The 21,693-nt window shown below is 43.1% G+C and overlaps 1 long non-coding RNA gene across 1 annotated transcript in view; it reads left to right on the top strand.

Moving 5' to 3' along the window:
* Positions 1 to 21,693, top strand: part of LOC147917264 (uncharacterized) — a 219,392-nt gene that overhangs the window by 34,619 nt on the left and 163,080 nt on the right. The gene's annotated exons all lie outside the window — the stretch shown is intronic.

Below are 21,693 nucleotides of genomic sequence, written 5' to 3'. Positions count from 1 at the left end.
CTCATGGGCCACCATACAAGGTTTAAATGACGCTCTGAATGAGATGGAGCTGTGAGAGGGTTTGGGCAGAGCAGTGCCATATCTGACTTAACATTTTAAAAGAATATCTGGCTGCTGGGGTTGTGGAGTGAGAGGGGCAGCAGGAGATCAGGTAGGCATCCTCCAGGTAGGGTTGGACTAGGAGGGCAGCAGTGGAGGTGGGAAGAGTGGTCAGAGTCTAAATGTGCAGGGGAGGAACTGGACTTGCTGATAATCAGCTATAGGGTGTGAGAGGGTCACGGATAACTGCAAGGATTGGGACCTGAGCAGGGTAAGAGTAGCCTTCTTTTTACTGGGATGGGGAAGACAATGGGAGGGACAGGTATTGAAGGGAAATTAGGAGTTCCGCTCGGACACATCAAGTTCAACATTTCATCTCTTAGCACTCTCCCTGAACTCACTGCACTCTCACTCTTGTCATCCATCAGTTTCTAAAAAATCAAGCTCGTTTTACCTCAGGGCCTTTGCACTTGCTGTGCCCTCGGCCAGCTGCTCCCTCATTCTGCGTAGGCAGGGGAGAGCAGCCATCTGATAGACAGACAGGGCTCTGACCCTCAGGCACCTTCTTCCTTCAGGTCTCAGCAGGATTGTTGCTTCCTGCTCATGTGTTGAAAGTAGCTCCCCGCCTACCAGTCACGTAAGTTGTGCTTTTTTTTGGGTAGCATTTATCACTATCTATACCTTTCTGTTCATTCATTTATCTTCTAGTCTGCTGGCTCCATGAGAGTCAGGACCATGGCTCTCTTGCTTCCTAGCACCGAGCTCAGTGCCTGGCACACGGCAGTTGCCCAATAAACATTTGTTAAATTAATTTAACAAAGAATAGAAACTACTGCCCTGTATTCCGGGGGCTCACATCCTGGGAGAGGAGAGGTCACTAAATGCTAGCCACGTGTGAGAAAGAGCAAGTGCAGACAGGGCCAGAGAAACGCCTAGTGGGAAAGGGGCAGAGTCGGGGTCTGGCAGGGAGGGCCTCGGCAAGGCCAGAGAGGGAGCGAGAGAGAGAGAGAAAGAGAGCATGAGCTGGAGCAGGTGGAGAGCTGTGCTGTAGGCAGCAGGGGAGGTCGTGGGTTGTGGACGACCAGACCCTGGCCCACCGGGAAGGAGAGCAGAGGCAGGCAGGGCAGGCAGGGCTGGGCTTCTCTCCTCCATGTGGCCAGCAGAGGGAGGGGACACAGTGCTCCACTGGCACCAGGGCAGGGAGCACCGAGAATGGAACTACCAGCATCATCTGGCTCAAAGCTCCTAGAAAGCTCCTTCTCCAGGTGGTGGAGGGAGGCGCAGCAACCACAAATCAGAATTAACTGCAGCTGTCATGCAGAGGGTAGTTCCCCAGCATGTCCTTACAGACACTGGGAGGAAAGAAACCTCACTGGGTTCAGCCACCAGGGCCAGTCCAGGTGTGTTCTAACCCCACCAACCGCTGCTTGACCCCCGCAATCAGAGCTTCTCTCCTAACAAGTCCTGACCTCGAAAATGTTCGCCTTGAACACAGTTGGAAAGTAGCCTTCCTGCCAAGGTTAAGGCCTGAAGAAATATAGCTACTGAAAAATACTGAAACACTCTCTGTGCATCAACCCCCACCCTCCCAAGACTCCCCTCTCCAGCCTGGAAGGTTTTTCTGAGGCTGTGGGTGGGCCCATGAGGAGCGACTTTTCCACATCACCAGTGGAAGGAGGCAGTTTGTGTCAGCTCAGAGCAGGGAGCAGGGGCAAGTGGTGGGACAGGAAAGCCGTGCTGGGAACGCCAGCAGGGGTAAAGCCAGTCTGGCAGATCTCCTGGGAACTAGTGGCACTGACTGTATTCAGCAGCAGCTTTCAGAGGAAAGCGTGGCTAAGCCTGTGGATTTCTCTGTTGTGGGGTATTTTTCTTGGCTTCCAGTGTGGTCTCCCTTCCCCATGACTCCAGCTGGGGTCTGCACCAGGATTAAGCTGGCTGCCCTAAAAGACAGGACCCGTTGTATCGGTACTATGTCTGGCACAAAGCACTATGTCTGGCACAAAGGGAATGTGCTCAATTAGAAGAAAGACCCCCTCCCCCCAAGACTTCTGGGCACCCCAGAGGCAGTCCCAGGCACTTCTGGGGTGATAGGGGGCATACCCACATGTGTGAGAAGTGTGGTGGGGCCTGGCCCTGGGTCCTTTCCTCTCCTGGGTTTTTAGCCCTCCTCTGAACCTTGGAGGCCTTCTCCCCAGGTCGTCCTCCCTGGCTGTGCTGTGTGGGGCCGCTGCTACCTGAATCCCACCTGGGCTCCCGCCCGCTCACAGTCTGGTCCTTCGCTGCCTCCCAGTGGCTGTCTAGGCTCACTGCATCCTGACCGCTGAGCTCACTCTTTTTACTCCCCTTATTTCCCCGAAACATGGTAAACACTGCATTCCTACCATATGCTTAACCCTTTCTCTAGGGCTGTAGGGACACAGTGCCTACCCTAAAGAATATATAATCTCCCCAGGAGGTGAAGGCATACCCACAGGGGAACAATGAAACCAAATAAGGCAGCACGTGATTTCAGGGGAAATGTGATATTATGATTTATAATAAGAAATATATATTTGGTCTTCATCCACTGTTCCTGGCACAAAGCTCTTAAAACTCTTGGAATTTCCTAAGTGATGAGCTCGATAAAGGTCTCTTTTGTTAGATTAATGAGGTGACTTTTGGAAAGCACTAAGGATGGGGGCTGGTTGCTGGAGAACTAATCATGTGGTGAGAACATTGCAACTTTCAGTCCCATCTCCCCTGACCTCCACGGAGGGGAGAGGGGCTGGAGGTTGAGTCAATCAATGATGGTCAATGATTCAATCAATCATGCCTCCATAAAAACTCAAAAGGATTGGGTTCAGAGAAGTTTCAAGTGGGTGAACACATGGAGGTTCGGGGAGAGTGGTGCACTTGGAGAGATGTGGGGTTCTGTGCCCCTTCCCACATAGGTTGTTATATGCATCTCTTCCATCTGGCTGTTCCTGAGTTATATCTTTTTATAATAAACCAGTAATCTAGTAAACAAAATGTTTCTGAGTTGTGTGAGCCGCTATTTCAAATTAATCAAGCCCAAGGAGGAGTTGTTGGAACCTCCCATCTATAGCCAGTCAGTCAGAAGCACAGGTAACAACCTGGGCTTGCAGCTGGTGTCTGAAGTGGGGGGTGGGGGCAGCCTTGTAGGACTGAGCCTTTAACCTGTGGGATCTGCTGCTATCTCTGGGTAGATAATGTCAGAACTGAGTTGAATTGTAAGACATCCAGCTGATGTCCAAGAATTGCATGGTGGTGTGGAGAAAACTCCGCACCCCCCCACCATTGGAATTGGGTCCCAGAACACTTTAGTTGGTGTCAGAAGTGGGATTTGGTAGAACAGCCTTGACTCACAGAAACATGGTTTGGCAAGTGAAAAGATGAAAGGGTGGGGGATAAAGAACCTTTGATTCCTGAGTGGCCATGTGGTCACCCATGGTATGCAGCAGAGCTGTGCTGAACTCAGTTATTAAAGGTAAAAGTTACCAATGGAATTTAGAAATGGATCCAACTCCTAGGATGTTGATTCCCTGGATATATACGTGCTATAGAAGCATGCTAAATATACAGTCCTTTGGTTATTATTTCCTATAATAGCTAAAAGTGAAAGTAAAAGAAAAAAGCTTGATGCTGAACCATGCTCAGATTCAGGTCCACCTAAGCTTTGGCCACTAGCCTTACAGCTGCCTAGAAAGGGAAAAGTTATGCAGGGGTAACAGAAAGTACCTCTAAGACCTCTGGTCACCAAGAAGCTAGTCAATGCAGGGGGAGGGCAAAACCAAGAAACTACTAACTGCTGATCTGTGGATCAGCATCATCAGCTTCCTGAGGAACCTTTGCTAACATGGATGGTGAGACCAACTCAATTAGGAGTAGTGCCTTTTGTTTTGATGCTGCTGATGGAAGAGCGTATTTGGGTTGATGAAGGACCCACAGCTCACTGTGGAACAGTCACGGATGACAATATGTGATCCAGACACACAGGAGATTATTCCCCAGGGAACAGCCACCCTGGTGGACTGGATAAAAGCCACTGTAAGGTCTGTTTACCCTGAGAAGGCTTACGGTCCATCTCCTCCTATGAAAGCCAAGTGAAACACCCCACTTGAAACAGCTGATATGCTTTACATGCAAGCCATGTGGGACTGGCTTTAAGATGACCAGGATATTTATCCACTGAATGTGCCTGTTACTCAGGTCATGGTAAATGCTGTGGTTAAGGGGGCGCCTTTCACGTGGGCACCCATATAACTTTATTGTTGCAAAACTGAAAAACAGTTTGGGAAGCCTTATCTGCCGGTGAAGAGGGGACAGAGACCCTGGTGGAGTCTTCCTAACTTATGGAGCATCTTGAAGGCCAGGCAGAGGAAAGGAGTCGTTGTCCTTGAAATCCCAGGAATCTCAAAACAGAGATGCAAGATGAATCTGACAGCTGAGCATGGGGTCGAGTAGACTCAACAGGCCCCAGGAATAATAAGCATAAAGGGAGCCCTTCAGAGATACAGCCTGCCTGGTCCCTTGAAGTAACTCATCCATGGAGAAGGGAGGCACTGACACTCACAAAGGCATGCACGTGCCTGATCCGTGCTAGGTGTCTTATCAACCGCTGGCTTAATTAACCCCACAGTGGCCTTGTGTAGAAGGTATGTAAAATTTTCCCCACTTCACAAGTGGAAAAACCAAGGCTCAAAGAGGTCAAGTATGAGGTCACACAGCTGGTAAGTGGGGCCAAGCAGGACTTCGAGCCCCTCTGAGATTCCTCAACTGGCTGCTCCTAATAACAACCACAACTAACCCTGCATGTGAGTTCATAATCTGCACCGTGCTCTCATATGTTTTATTTAATTTAATCCTCATGTCTGTCCCATGAAGCTGGAGGTATTATTTCCATTTTACAGGTAAGAAAATAAAATCTCAAAGAAATAACATGTTCCATGACTCATTGTCTACTGGGTGGCTGAGCTGAGATTTAAAATTCAAACACGGGTATGTCTGATAGCCCAGGATCCTCTATGATACCACAAAGTTCTGGTATGTGTCCCCTCTTGCCATTAAAGTCTAGGGACTGAGAGTTTTCCTGGAAAAGCTGTTCTGCTGTCTCCCAGCCCAAGCTGGGTGTCACCTAAGCTCCCCTACCCATCCCAGACAAGGGTGTGTCCTTGTCGCAGGCAGTCAATAGCACACACCCTCCAAGGACATGGAGAACACACAGTCCCCACCGTGTATCGGCAGGCATGGCTGATACTATCTGTCAGTTTTTTTACTGCTGCCCTTGAACAGCTCCATTCCCAGGTTCTGTGATGGGGCCTGGTTAGGAACAAATGCCCTGTATTGCAGTGAGAGCCCCAAGGTGTGACTTCTTGAAAATCTCCCATGCCATTTCCCCTGAGAACCCTTTCCCCTGGAGCTGAAAATTTATGGGGCATTCGCCTCTTCATTTAGAGGGCTTGCCTGTGAGGGAGAAACAACTGAAAGCAACAGGAGCGGTGTGAAAAGGTAAGACAATGATTTCCACTCCCTGAGTGTGGATCCCAGCGTGACTAAGCGACAAAAACAAAGAGGCAGCACAAAGCCAGCATTCGAGCAGCACAGGATCAAAACTAGGGCTCATGTTTATTGGGATTTTACTTGTTAAGCACTAGACATGCTCCGCTCCATATAAACATCATAACAGCCCAGTGAGAGCAGAATTTTCATATTCCCATTTTACAGAGGAGAAAATAGAGGCTCAGTAAGCTTAGGTAATTTACTCAAAGGCTCATAGATTGATTCTCTCCCCTCTGTTCATTATCACTCTTTGATACAGTACCCAAAAGCAGTGGCTCTCAGAATCATCTGGAAGGCCCCATCCACAGAATTTCTGATTTAATAGGTCTGGGTGTGGCCTGAGAATTTTCATTTTTAACAAGTTCCCAGGCAACCTGGGAGCTTTGAGAACCACCGCTCTAGAGGCTGGAATGACTAATGAAGAGTTTGCTCAACCCAAGTGCATGGCAAAGGGATTTGTTTCCTTCAGTATATCATCTTGCCTTTGGGGGTGACCTGGGCTGGTGATGCCCGTGGGCTTCTTGAGCTGTAGCAGTAGCCTGATCCTCTCCCTCGTGGCAGTCTCCCGTGGAGAGGGCAGGAAGGTGGGCTTTGCACTATTGAGCCTTAAAAGAGCCCAAAGAGGGGACTCCAGTGGGCTAATCCATCAGGCAAGGACAGCCCAGAGTGGTGGGCTTCAGGCCAGTGAGTGCTGGAGGCTGAGCCAAGGGAGGCACCGCCAGCCATGAGTACCACCAGGGGCAGCCGACTCTACTCCTCATTTTGTCCAAACCACAAAAATCTGCATTGTACATCCCTGGAGGTTTGGTTTCACTGTCTCAGGATCAAGAAGCAGACACACTTGTTCTGCCTGCTGCTCCAAGGGCATGCAGCCTCCTCCCCAACCCCACCCCCACACAGCGGAGGAGAGATGATGACAATTGGCAGGAGAAAGAAAAGGAAGGGGAAAGAGACAGCAGCCAGGGGGCGGTGAATGTGGAAGCTAGAAGACCCCACCCCTTCTCCTCCTAGGCACTGCCCCTGTCTGCTGAGACCAAGGTAGAGCTGCAGGTGGTGGCAAGAGATATAAATTCACAGTAAAAGACCAGAAACCATCCTTTCCTGTGTGGCTGCTTCTCTGTGCTCTGCTTTAGGTCAGGCTGACCCTGGGCTCTTAATGTGGACAACAATCAACATGCAGATATACTATAAGTGCAAGGAGTGGTCCAGCTGCAAACACACTTCCTAGTGACTCCACAATTCATTTTGGATCTTCATTACTGACCAGTGTGAAATCAAGGAGGCAGGTAATTTGTAGGAGCTCTGTCTAAAAGCCTATGTTGGAAATTCATTGCTCTGTAGCAGCCACAGGTGACAGTTCCAGGGCTGCCTGAGTGTCAGTTGTAAGCACAGCAAATGGGGGGCATCAGTGGGTCACACAGCAGTATCCCACAGAAAGATAGAAATGGTTTTCAAAAAAAGATTTCAGTGTATGAAACATGACCTTACATGAAGCCAGCTGTGTAGATTGGGACGCAAAAGTCATAGTTCCATTTGTTTTATGTCGGTGCAGGATTCACAACATTTTTGAATGAAGGTTAATATAAAGCAACACAAGACAAAAAAGAATGAAAAGAAAAAAAAAATAGAAGAAAAACTACGTGTATTAACTGTGGAGTTGCACCACCAACTGCTCAGATCATGCCAAGCATTTGATCGCCCAGATGACGGAGAAACACGCATGAACAAGGACAAAGACACAGTTTTGAGTCTACAGACAGCAAAAGATGGGTCAGGGCTCAGTGGGGAGACAGCAAGTCTTCTCTGTCGGGCTTGTCTCGGGCTCAGGGGAAGAGTGGAGAGTCTTGATTTCCTAGGCTTACAGGAGATTGTGCAGGGACAAAAAGATACTTCTCATTCATGGCCCTGATCAGCTTCTTAGATCAGTGTTCTCAGTCTTGGCTGAGAATCAGAATTTTCTGGGGAGCATTTAAAAATCTTTATGTCAGGCCACCTAGACCAATTAAATTAAAGTTGCTGAGAACCGTCCATCATAGTTTTAAAAACCTCTTTGAGTGACTCAGTGGGCAGCCAAGGCTGAGAACCCCTGCTCTAGAATACTCTTGTTGACTTTGAATTTCCTGAATTATTGGCAGATTTTGATAATCTGCTTCATGGCCATCATCCATGGAGTCAATTAAGACCTGGCTCCAAATCCTCCTCATTGCCCCTCTCTGATACTCTGTATCCTTATTTAATTGCATTGATTTCCTCAAAATGAGCATGAACTAGAGTCAAGTAATTAATTTATACTTTAAAAAAATGAATGAATAAAATTGTGAAAGTATTTCCCAGTCCTCCCAGCATGTAATGTCTTCTAAGAATACAATGACATCTTCCTATCCAACTTCTTTAGCCACAAAGGCCTTTACAAAATAAACTTCAACCCTAAAAAACACCAGCAAGCCAAAGGTTTCTTCTGCTTTCAATCAGTTCGTTGATTTTATCTCTACCCTCAAAAGCAACCAACCAAACAAACAAAAAATCCCTTTTGGAAGATCTGCCACTTCTTCAAATAATTTTTTTGGGTACATATGATAATTTGGTAATTCTGATTTTTTTCTAAGAAAAAATTATACCAGACAGGTCTTAGATAATTTTTCCCGTTTCATCACTATTCTTTTGTCCTATTTTTTAAAAAGTTCTTTTAGAAGTGCCTCTTTGAATCAGGGAAGGCCATTTATTTCAAGATCTATAAATAACTGTGAGTCTTTAAGATTCTTCTAGCACATTGTATTCCTCTGCTGTCTGCAGTGTTCATTTTCTTCCCAGTTTTCTTATTCCTACAAAGCCTGAAAAATATTTTCCCTGTGGGGAAAGCTATGACAAATGTACCAAAACAAAAGGGACCCTGCCAAGTGCCCAGAGGGTGCTTAATAATTACTTAATGAATGAATGGAAAAATAGCAAGGTATCTTTCCAGCCCAGATATAGATTTAAGCACTACTAATTTCCATACATTCCTAGATAAGTATACATGTCACAACTCTGGAAAACCACCTAGAGAAAACTGTGCTATAAGAAACTTTGCCAATGGCAGCTGCCATAATCCAATACTCTCTGCTTACATCTCTGTCCTGAATCTCTAATGCATCTTGAGGGAAACCTGTTTGGGTTTAGAACCAAAGGAAAAGGATTGAGATTATTTGTTGATTTAAGGACTTTGTTTATTAACACTTGAGATAATCAGATTATTTTTTTTACCTCAATTAGTTCGTCTTATTTCTGCATTAATGTTTTTGTCTTAATCCTATCTTTTAAATCATCCATACTTCAGTATGACACACTTAGCCATGCTTTACAAATCATCAACCACCAAATCTCTAGGAGTAGCTAATGATTGAGTAAACTATTTTGTTTCTGGATTTAAATCAAAGAATAATTTGGTCATATGCCTAAAAGAAAATCAACTTCCAAGAATAATGCTCAGATCTCTAGTTGACCCACCTTGTCTCCTTCCCAAGTCCAGAGTTTGGTGGTTCTAGATTTTGGAAAGACTTGCATTTCAGTCTGTTCTCTGCTCTTTCAAAACGTATTTTACTTTTTCAAAGAGGAGTCAGAAAGCATTGTTTGGAAATTTAGTTCTCATTTTGGATAATTGCTAGAGTTGGTTATTTATCTGATTGTATTCATGGTTGACCTGCCCCATGATGACCAGTCTTAGGGAGACTGATCAATTTGGAGAGAATGCTGATAAAAACAGGCACAAAATCATCAGCCTCTTCTCAGCCAGACTGTTCCAACATGCCAATCTATGTTTCCATGCTGGAATTCCTTAACGGCGTTTCTCAGGAAATTTGCTTTTTCTAATTCCCTGGTTCTGAGAAAAATGAATCAAGAAATCAGGAAAATGGAGAACAAGTATTATAAATCTTCTTTGAGAATTAAAGCTTAACAAATAACATAGAGATGTTAATGGTTGGAAGGAATCCACTGACTTCAAGTTGAAAACAAGAGCAGGAGAAGCTGACAAGGAGAGTTAAAGGTTAAAGAGGACATTTCCGGAAACCCAGACAGTCACCATCTAATCCATTCCCCTGTAGCTGTTGCCTTCTTTGTGAGTGGGTGTCCCTGGTCCTGTCTGCTGCTGAGGGTGAGTCTTTCTTGCAAATAAAATGAATATTAATAAGGCTACACACACAGTATGCTTTATACAAATCCTGTAAGTAATGTTTCAAGAAATAACAAGTTTTGCAAATAAGTCCTTAAAATTGGCAATTTTCACATGTGATTCTGTGTAGTGTCATTAATCTTGCTAGGAGATCTGAATGCTACATTATTGGAATACTGTCTAATGTTTGCTGGCGTTTTCCAGTGTTTGAATATTGCTATAAGCCACGGTTCCTTGAAAAGACGTTAAACTTAAACTTTCTTATTCTTCTTATTTATTCTTATATATTAAACACATTTTTTCAGATAACCATAATAATGATTCAGGTGTATAAAGAATGTTGGAAGTATTTTAAGAAAAACTTATGATTTCAGAAATTCCAGAGAATTCCCAGAAATTCCAATTTGTTTCCAAATCCTGAAGACTAAGTCTCCTAAATTGCTTTTGGAGTCTGGTGCCGTTATCTCTGGCTCTAACCTAAGCTGCCATCCACTTTGGATTGGATGTTGCACCAACCTTCTCACGGGTTCCCCTCAGTCCATTCTCTATCCTGGAGCAAGAGAGACCTTACAGAGACACAAGGCTGTTCATTTCATCCCTCACATAAGACATTTCAATGCCTGCCCTTGTGAAAAGGTGCTCAACCTCATTAGTAACCTGGGAAATGAAAATTAAAACCACAATTAGAGATCAGTACATACCTGTCAGATTGCCACAAAATGTAGTCAGCTCCATGAGGCAGGGACAGTATCCGTTTTTGCTCACCATTTTATTTGTAAGTTCAGCACAATGCTGGACAATTACAAGGTGCTCAATGCCCATTTGTAGATGGATGAATGAGTGAACAAATGAATGAGGAGGCACGTAAGAGATCTCATGCTATGTTTTGCACACCGTGTCACCCAAACACCTGGCAAAATAGAGAGTCCTTTGGGCTCTGTCCAGAGTGGTGTTTCTTCTCTGAGGTTGACAGTCAAAGATCCCTTCATTTATCAATAATGCCATCTCCCACCACAGTGGTGAAATTGATTCTTATGAGCCCAAATTTCCCATCTTGAAAATGGGGAGACTGTTTTTAGGCTTGGCAAATAATATAAAAATTCATTCAAACATAGCCTAACATTAGCAACACCATTTCCTCCTGTTTTGCAGAATTGCAGTGAGAAACAAATGAGATAGTGCACATAAAAGTGCTTCATAAAAAGCTAGTCGTCATGCAACATTAGTGTCCAGCATTGTTAAATCGATGTGCCTCCACTTTACAAGCACAACCCTGTCCGCCTAAGCTGATGTCACAGGGCCTGGACTCAGCCTTGAGCCAACCTGGAGAAGACCCTCTTTCTCTCTGGGAACCCCTCCTTTTCCAGTTCTCTCTGCCCTCCTCTGGGTGCCCCGTATTCCAGTACCTAACTTCCTTAATCAAGGTCCTCATTCTATCTGGACAAAAATGGATGTTAGAATCAAACCCACCAGGTTTTGAATTTGGGCTTTGCAGCTTAGAATTTCCTTGACCCTTGACCAGTTTTTTAACATTTGTGAGCCTCAGTTTCTGCATCTGTGAAATGGGAATGATGATAATCTCTCCCTAACAAAGGTGTTTTTGAGGATTGAATAAAGCTATATGCTCAAAGTAACGTTCTTACTATCTGGTTCATGATGAGTATAAGATATACATTAGTTCCCTTCCATTCCCCTCTGAGTGATCTCAACTAATTAAAAAGCTCATCTTCACTAATAGGAGAAGGCAAAAATCAGATTCTCTTTGGTAAAAGAAAAGATGGGAACATCAGGTTAGGTAAGATAGCTATCAGTCCCTTAACGAAGCAAAGAGTGGAGATATTTGGTCACACAGAAGCCTACCAGCCTCTCCCAGTGACCACCAAACATTTTGGGTGATGGAAGGACTGGAACACAGAAGATAAAGGAGCTGACCTACCGCGCAAAGACCCGTATCTGAAAGTATGTTCTAGGAGCATGATGGTTTTCCAGGTCTCAAAATCATGGCCAGCTAGAACTTGCACCCTTCAGGTTTGAGTGGACCATTTCAACACATTCTGGGAACCATGCCAACAACAACTGGATACCAGTTGGTTGCCCTCAAATCATTTATTCCTTAAATCTGGACTTTCAGTCTAAGGAATTATCATCTTGGACTAAGACTTGCAATAGGGATGACTTTGTCATAGGCTTACTGTGAGAGTTTGTGCAAGACCACCCCTCCTGGGGCTCTAGTCTACCCACCTACACGTTGAATAGGTTGGGCCTGCACAGTCGAAGGGCCCACCCCAATCTTGCATCCTGTTGATCAATAGTGTAAGCCTCTGCCCATGACACCTTATACCTCAGGATTAGGGAACGTTTCCTTTGGTTTTAAATCAAAATCATTCCTGCTGTATTTGAAGTCCGGCCCTAGACTCACTGTTGTTTTAACAGAGAAGAAGTGGCTTTTCACTGTTACAGGCTCCCAGAACCATCCCTCCTCTGGTTTCTGATTTCTTGCAGCACACTCACACTGAGGTTCCCAGCCTCAGCTCTGTGACTATCAGGGTGCTGGCTGTCCGCGCAATGGATGTCAGGTCATCCCCAAAATGCTTTTATTCTGTGCCCTCTCTCCATCACTTTAACACAAACAAATATTTGGTGCACAATATGCAAGTTTGCTTATTTCCACTCTGACTTAGCACATGAGTTGAACCAGAAGGGGCTTTGATCAGACACAAAAGGCTCTTAGCTATAACAACCTCACATCAGGGATTTCCCAGAATAGTCCCAATTTTAAATATCACATTCTATTTCCAAATCAGGAGTTTTAAATTTCAATTGTGAAAAAAATCACTGCAGTGAGGATTAAGAACAGAAAAATGGTTGTGAAATTGACCTATGTCAGAGATATAAATGATGAGGAAAATCTGTGCCTGGAGGTCAGGGCAGATTCAGCCTAGGCAGGAAGAAACCATGCAGTTTAGCAAGAACCTTTTTCTCTGTGGTGACCCCCAACAATAGATGGGCATTTTTTATGAGTGTGGTTTTACTGCCCTCTAGTGTCTCAGAGTGTTAAGAACTTGTTGAACCTAAAAAAGCATTCTCACTACTAGCCGTAGATTTTATAGTCACAGAACACAAAATATTAAAACTCAATGAAAAAACCGTTAGAGATCATCTAGTGAACATCATCAACCTTTGTATAGATGAGAAACTGAAGACTAGAGAAGAAGAGACTTGCTCAACATGCCAAAATTAGAGACAGCAGAGCAAGAATTAATCATCTCATTCATTCACTCATTCATTCGTCCATTCACTTGTAGCATGTGTTCAGTTTATTGTATAATATTGGAAAAAATAAGTTACATTTTTTTCTTCCCTAAATTAGATCATTTTCTCTGAGGTCCCTGAGGGCAGAAAGTCCCATTTTTCTGACTCCACATCCAGAGTTCTTATTCAAACGTTGCTCCTCAACTCCTTTACATCCCTTAGGAGAGAGGAAAGACTGAGTCCTTGCCACTCACAGCTCTATTCCAAGTACTTGCAAAGTTTGGCACGTTAGGTATTAAATCAGTATTTACCGAATAAATCAATAAATGAATGAATGACAGAATAATTAGTTGAAATATTGTCATGTTTTTGTTATTGTTCTCATTGCTATAGGTAAGCAAGCATTTTATTGAAAGAGCAAAATTTAACAGTGTACAATCATAAAATAACTCTCTCTCAACTACTGCCCTTTCAAACCTACTTTGTAGGCGTGTTTTCTTTTTTTTTTTCCCTCTCACACATTGGTTAAATTTATGGTAGGTCTCATGACTTTTGTGGTTACTATCAGATATAAAAATGATCTGTGGTCACCTTTAAACACAGTGATTTAATTTTCCAATTACTTGAAGGTGCACTTCTCCACTGTTTGAGTACTAATCTTAGATGTGTGGAGAGGATAATGAGGAGATACCACTTAACCTATCAAATTGGCAAAGATAAAAGCACATAGCAGTGAATTTCTGCTTCTGGAAATATCAAACTAGCATATTTCAGACCAACTCTTTCCCCACAATTAGAAAGGCTGAAAAAAATACTTGAAAAAAAAATGTGTCTGAAGGTATTAGAGAGTTATAGAAACAATTAAAACTTGAAAGATTCAAGATTTCTAAGAAATGGAAAGCCCAGAGAAGTAAAGCCAACATTTGCAAAGGTCCCCACCGTGAAACATTTGGAGATTGGAAAACTGTGACAAAGACTGAAAAGATGAAGAGAAAACAGCAGATGAGAAGTTAAGAACCCAGTCAGAGATTTTATCAGTCTCATGGGACTGGGGGATAATTGGATTTCAGGGCTTGCCAAAGAGGGGGGTGCTGGTAAATATCCCAGAGTTTCAGTTTTGATCCCTTCTCCACAAGGACTTCACACTGGATTAGGCTAGCCTTCACAGAGAATGAAGCTCAATACACGACTGCATTAAGGTGATTTGCCCCCAGGCTAGATGCCTGACAGAAGTAACACTAAATCCTCTCAGAAGGGGAATAACATCATCCAGAGCCTCAAATGACGTCTGCAGTTGTTTAAACACAAACCTTATACTCAATCAAAATTAACCAAACATAACAGAGTATAAGGTCTGACCAAAAAAAAAAAAAAAAAAAATCAGCCAGACAATAGAAACAGAACTATGGGAGATCCAGGTATTGGAGTTATCAGATGGGGACTTTAATAGGGTCATGATTCACGCATTCAAAGAATTAAAAAAAACAAACGGAGACTTACAGTAGATGATTAAAAAACATAAAAAGAATAAAATAGAAATTCTAGAACTGAAAAATACAATAACTGAAAGATTTGATACAGTTAAAGAGAGAGTTAATAAACCAGAATATAGATCAGAACATATCAAGACTGAAACACATAGAGGCCAAATAATGCCAAATACAGAACAGAGCATAGGAAATATGCATATCATTTGAGGCCCAGAAATTGAGATAGGAAAGAATGGATCAGGAGTAGTATTTGAAGAGTAAATGGCTGAGAATTTTCCAAAACTGATGGAAGAGATCAAGCCACATATCCCAGAAGCACTACAAATGCAAACTAAGATAAGTTCAAAGAAAACCACAACTAAGTACATCATGATAAAACTCATTAAATAAATCAAAGGCAAAGGGTCTGGGGACTGTGTTAAAAAAAATGGACAAATAAATTGTTATATATTCACACTATGGAATATTATATAGCAGTAGGAATGAACAACTTATAATCACTTGAAAGAACATTTTTGAATCTCTAAGCATAATATTAAGCAAAAGAAACAAAACACAAAAAAAGCATATATTTTTGAGCCCATAAAAATCATAAAGTATAAAAAAAAAAAAATCAGCATAGGTTTGTAGTGAATGAAATCAGAACAATGGTTAACTTTGGGAGGGATAATAGTGACTGGAGAGCAAGAGGTAAAGTGTGGTTAAATCTAAAAAAAGTTTGCATTAAATGATAATGTTGTCTTATGAGATTTAAATGTATGTGAGTATGCACACACATACATATATATTAAGACATTTTATTTTAGTATATATTATAGAAAAACATCTTATAAAATTATATTTATATTAAAATAAACAACAACAGGGTCGGCCCCATGGCTTAGCGGTTAAGTGCGTGTGCTCCACTACTGGCAGCCTGGGGTTCAGATCCTGGGCGCGCACCGACACACCACTTCTCCGGCCATGCTGAGGCCTCGTCCCACATACAGCAACTAGAAGGATGTGCAACTATGACATACAACTACTACTGGGGCTTTGGGGGGAACAAAAAAGGAGGAGGATTGGCAATAGATGTTAGCTCAGAGCCGGTCTTCCTCAGCAAAAAGAGGAGGTATTAGCATGGATGTTAGCTCAGGGCTGATCTTCCTCACAAAAAAAAAAAAAAAATGGATTTAAAATGTTCTAAGGTCTTTGCATTGTCTAAGATGTATAAAAAAATACCAATTTATATTAAAAAATACTAAGCTATGTTTTAATATTTAGGATGATAAATAAAAGAATAGCAAAAGAATGTATAATAACAAGTAAATATAGGAGAAAAATAAAATAATAAAAAATAATTGTCCCAAAGAGAAATTAAGACAAAAGAGAAACTAAAAATTGTAGGATAGATGGGATAAATAGAAAACATGCAGAAAGATAGTAGAGTTAAACCCAAATATGTCAGCAATCACGTTAAATAAGAATAAGCTAAATACTCCAATTAAATGACAAAGATTGTCAGACTAGGTGAAAATTTTTTCAAAAAGTATTTGCTGCTTACAAGAGACACACTTTAATACATAAGGATAAAGAAACATAAAAAGATGAAAAAAGATCTGAATGTTTGTGTGCCCTCAAAATTGATATGTTGAAATCCCAACCTCCAAAGCTGATGGTATTAGTAGATGGGGACCTCTGGGAGGTGATTAGGTCATGAGGGTGGACCCCACATGAGTGGGATTAGTGGTCTTATAAAAGAGGATCCAAAGAGATTCCTTGCCCCTTTCACTGTGTGAGGACACAGCAAGAAGTCTGTGACCTGGAAGTGGACCCTCACTCAACCATTCTGGCACCCTGATCTCAGACTTCAGTCTCCAGAACTGTGAGCAATCAATTTCTGCTGTTTATAAGCTACCCAATCTGTGGTATTTTGATATAGCAGCCTAAATGGACTAAGACAACTATGCAAAAGAAAAGCTTGTATACCTACACTAATATCAGACAAATTAGATTTTAAGGCAAAAAGCATTAATAAAGATCAAGAAAGACATTTCATAGTGATAAAAGTTTCAATCAACTAGGAAGATTGTGATGGGTAATTTTATGTGTCACCTTGACTAGGCCATGGTATCTAGATATTTGGTCAAACATTATTCTAGATGTTTCTGTGAAGGTATTTTTTAGATGAGAGTAACATTTAAATCAGTAGACTTTGAGTAAAGCAGATTATCTTCCATAATGTGGGTGGGCCTCATCCAATCAGTTGAAGGCCTTACTAGAAAAAGACTGACCTCACCAGAAGAGGGAATTCTGCCAGTGTATGACCTTTGAACTTGAACTACAACTCTTCCCTGGGTCTCCAGCCTGCTGACCTACACTGCAGAATTTGGACTTACCAAGCCTCCACAATCCTGTGAGCCAGTTCCTTACTTTCTCTCTCTATATATATACAGGCATAGCTCGGAGATAGTGGGGATTTGGTTCTAGACCACTGCCATAAAGTGAAAATCGCAATAAAGTGAGTCATGCAAATTTTTTGGTTTCCCAGGGCATACAAAAATTATGTTTACGCTATACTGTAGCCTGTTAAGTGTGCAATAGCATTATGTCTAAAAAAACAATTACACACCTTAATTAAAAAATACTTTATTGCTGGGGCTGGCCCCACGGCCTAGTGGTTAAGTTCGGCATGCTCTGCTTCGGAGACCCAGGTTTGGTTCCCCGGGCGTGGACCTACACCACTCATTGATGGCCATGCTGTGGTGGCAAGCCACATACAAAATAGAGGAAGATTGGCACAGATGTTAGCTCAAGGCGAATCTTCCTCAGCAAAAACAAACAAACAAACAAAAAAAACAAAAAACTTTATTGCTAAAAAATGCTAACCATTATCTGAGTCTTTAGTGAGTCGTAATCTTTTTGCTGGTGGAGGGTCTTGTAAAAAGTGCAATAAAACGAAGCACAATAAAACAAGGTATGCCTGTATATAGTCATTTATATATAGTTATATATACATAACTGTGTACTGAGTTGGTACCTTGGTCAAGCACCAGGATATCCTTTTACAGCCTTGTGAGGTTGGTAGTTACTGATATCCCTATTTATAGGCACAAAACCAGAACTAAATGGTTATATAACTTGGACAAACACCTACTAACTATTAGGGTCAGATCAGAACTCACATCTTTCTGACACCAAACTCATTTTCTCTTTCCATTGGCTCATCTCCTCTTTTCAATGATCTTATTAATTTAGTCTGGCCTGTTCCACGGTTCATTAAGTGAGATTTCATCGATGGAGAGGATGGACTTGATTTTCCTCCCCTGATAGGCCTGCAGCGCATTACCCCATGGGATCTAGTGGGAGGGCACCTGTCCTTCCATGGCAGGCTGCCCTGCTGGACCCCCCTGCTCTTGCCTCTGCAAAGTGCACAGTGATGCTTTCAGGGCACTATCACTAAGTGACAGATCTTAATGCTCCTAATTGTCACCCATTATATCATCATCACTTTTTCTGTGGAATTAAAATCCTTTTTATGAAAGGGCAAAGAAAGTTCAGCTGCCTTACAGCACATCCCAAACTTCTCTATTGGGGTAGTTGGTTCTTTAAAATTTCCAGCTGCGACTGCCGAGTGTCCTCGTGGCGGTTTGTGGAAAGGATGTTGCAGTCACACAGTAACCTCTGCTGTCAGTGTTTCCATTTTAAAATGGAAACTGCTAAACAGTGAGTCCTGGAGGGCAGGGGCAGTATCTTGGCACAGTGCCTGGCACATCGTAGGTGGTCATTAAATGCTTATCAAATAAATTAATGTGCCTTCATTTCTCTTTCAAACACTTCTGAATCTTCTGCCTTCAAATCTATGGGGCGGCCCCCAAACTTGATGGAATTAGAGTAAATAATATTTAGGATGATAAAAGTAGAAATTGGACGTCCCATTTTAGAAATGAGGAGCCTGAGGCACTGAGGTGCTGAAGCCGAGAGCTGCACAGCAGAACCGCTGCAGAGCAGAGCTAGTCGGAGTAGATCAAATACCTTCCCACTCCGCATCCTCCCACCTGGACCCCTTCCTGTCTCTTTGGTAGATTTGCTTTGTCTTCTCAAAGTTTGATCTCACCATTGCAGAAGTTCCTCCTCTCTTAAGCAGTGCTGAAGTTACTGGCAGCACAGGGTCAGTGAGGTAGGTAAGAGCCCTTCTTCATCAATGTCAGAGAAGGGACCAGAGTCAAGCAAGTGAAATTCCCTCCCATCTAAGTTCCCAAGGCAGCGTCTTTGACCCACGGATCAAAGAGAGTGACTAACGTCACATTTAGTCACCGTCGCTTGTTGCCCTGTCACCCCATGGAGTGGCTGGAGGCTCCTGGAGAGACAGTGGGCAGTCACGGAGAGAGTTCAGACTCTGGAGTCACAACCCAGCTCTGGGGCCTCGGCTATGGGCTCATTCAATAAACAACGAAACTGCCAGGCCCCGTGCTGTGACTGGGGGCTGTCGTGGTGACAAGACAAGCGTGGTCTCTGCCCTCCTGGAGCCTGCAGGATTACATCTAGAAGATAGGCATTTGATGAATGAATAAAAACATGGCCTATATTTATGAGTGCTTACCGTGTGTCAGACACCATGCTAAATGCGTTTCATGCATTATTTGAAGATGAGCTGGTGGATGGCAGAGCTAGAGATTCAAACCACACGCATGTCTGTCTGACTCTAAAACGCAGACTGATGAAAAGAGAATACATAGAAAATACCAAGTAAAACGTCTGGCACTTAGTAGGCGGCCTGGTTGAGTGGAACGAATCTGGACTTGAGTCGGGACAGGGCTTGAGCCCTACATCTGCCCCTCTGTGGTGATGGACCACAGGAGTGAGGCCGCGTGAGGGACAGTAAGCTCCTTGGGGCAGGGCCAAGTCAGGCAGGTTCCCTACTTTGCCCTTAGCTTCTGGCACAAAGAAGGTGCTAGAATTCAATTATACTGGCCTGACTTAAAACATCCTGGGATGCTACTACATGGGTAAACCTTGAAGACATTATGCTAAGTGAAATAACCAGACACAAAAGGACAAATATTGTATGATTCCACTTATATGAGGTACCAAGAATAGTCAAATACACAGAGACAGAAAGCAGGTTAGAGGTTGCTGAGGTGGTGGGAGTGGGAAATAGGGAGGTAGTGTTTAATGGGTACAGAGTTTCAGTTTGGGTTGATGAAGAGATTCTGGAAATAGACAGTGATGATGGTTGCACAACAATGTGAATATACTAAATGACATTGAATTGTCCCCTTTAAAAATGGTTTAAAATGGTAAATTTTAGGTTATATATATTTACCACAATAAAAATAAATAAAAATATTTTTAAATTAAAAAAAATAAACATCCTGGAAAACCAAGCACTGTTACAAAAGCTTAGAAAATAGTCTGAGGGGACAGACCTGCAAGAAATCTATGAGGCGATTGTTTGGTGATGACATGCTGTGGCTGATTCATTACTAATACCACCCCCACCCCCAGTAAGAACATCTTCCCACGGATTGAGGCACTACCCTAGGTGTTTTCCTACCGCCAGGAGAGAAGCTGTGATTTCTGTTTCACACAGAAGAGAGCTTCGGTGCTTTCCTCTGGGCTCCACAGCCAGCGAGTGGGAGAGCCTGGACTTGAACTCAGGTCCCGAGTATGACCGTCCCAGCGGGCCATGCTTCCAGAGGCTCCTCCTCCGGAAAGCACCCTCAGTCCAGGTAGACTCTGATTTGGGTGGACTAATAGCTGTCATCTGAAGATGAGCTGTGATGCGATACCGAAGTCTCCTGGACCTGAACTGTGTTTAGTTTGGAAGCAGTCACAATTAAGATAACAGGAAATTTCTAATCAAATCCATACACTCTCTGGGCCAATCAGATCTTCTGCTGACAAGAACTCTATACAGATGATGACATACATGAAATGGGCTTCCTTGAGCTAGGGAGGAAGGCTAGCTTTTACCAAAAGGTCTAGCCTTAGGCTGTACCGACCCACATCCCAGAGGAGCTGTGAGTGCATGAGGTTAGACCCTGTCTTGGGCAGCTGCCATTCCTTCTAATGTCCCTAGAGCTCTGAGGAGACTGAACAGTGGAGTCTGTCCATTGCCTTAAGACAGGGCTTCTCCAAACATTGCGTATGCCTCTGAGGGGCAAAATTGTTCCTAGTTGAGAACACCTGTCCTAGGAGAAGACTTCTTTGGGAAGATTAATGAATTCAAGTACTCAGCCCTCCTTTTCTCCTGCCTCTGCCAGCCTCGTGCACTGTTGATCCTATAATTCAGGAATGGCACACACTGAATAAAAGAAGGGAGTAGTTACTATCCCTGACTTCCCCACCTCTTTGTCTTACGGCATGTGGAAGGCTCCTGCGGGCTCTGGGAGACATTTGCAGCGTATTGTTCAGTGATGTAAATGAATGGAGAAATTAAACAACTGTTACCAGTGAGTGGTGAGGGCCCTGGCCCCAGATAGGCCAGTAAAGGGGATTCTTGTGGTCTTGGCCCTTGGAAAATCTACCAGTGGTATCTCGAGGAATGTCTCAGTGAAGAGATCTGCAGGTGGGTCGCTGTGCAGCGTGCCACTCTCGGGAATGCCTTGGCCATGGGACATGGACTCTGAGAGCTCTCACACTGGATACACTTCAGTCCTTGTGGGGTGGGGTGTATGAGAGCCAGCGCACGAGTCGGGAAGCTGTCCTGCCTCTGTGAGACTCTATGGTGGAGCTGTCAGCAGTGGGTCACAAGATGGTCACGAGCAGCAGGGAACGAGACAGTGCTTAGCTTGTCATGAGCATTCACTAAATGCTAGTCGTGATTTTTCTTCTGGATATTATGAAGGAGGCAGCATGTTCTCTGCCGGATAAGAAAGGACTTACTCCCTGTTAGCCACGGTTTCATAAAACAAAGTTCAGCAATTTCTGAACAAATTTGATCTTACAGTAACATTTTGTTTACTGGTTTTGTTCATTTTAGACTTTTCCTTTTAAAATGAATTATAAAGGTAACATTTAATATAGAGAAAGTTACTAACTACAAAGAAGTCCACAGAAAATAATTCACAAATAATCCTAATGCCAAAGGAAGTGTGGCAAACAATTTTGACGTTTGTGTCATAATTCTGTCAAGGTTTTTTTCTTCTGTGATTTTTATTTAATTTTAATTTTATAAGTAACATAATGTATTACTCAGAGTCCCAGCAAAAAAACAAGTGA

The sequence above is a fragment of the Ceratotherium simum genome, chromosome 4, assembly GCF_057802395.1.
Source record: "Ceratotherium simum simum isolate JZ-2026a chromosome 4, ASM5780239v1, whole genome shotgun sequence".
NCBI lineage: Eukaryota > Metazoa > Chordata > Mammalia > Perissodactyla > Rhinocerotidae > Ceratotherium > Ceratotherium simum.
This window is presented reverse-complemented; position numbering and strand designations above follow the sequence as displayed.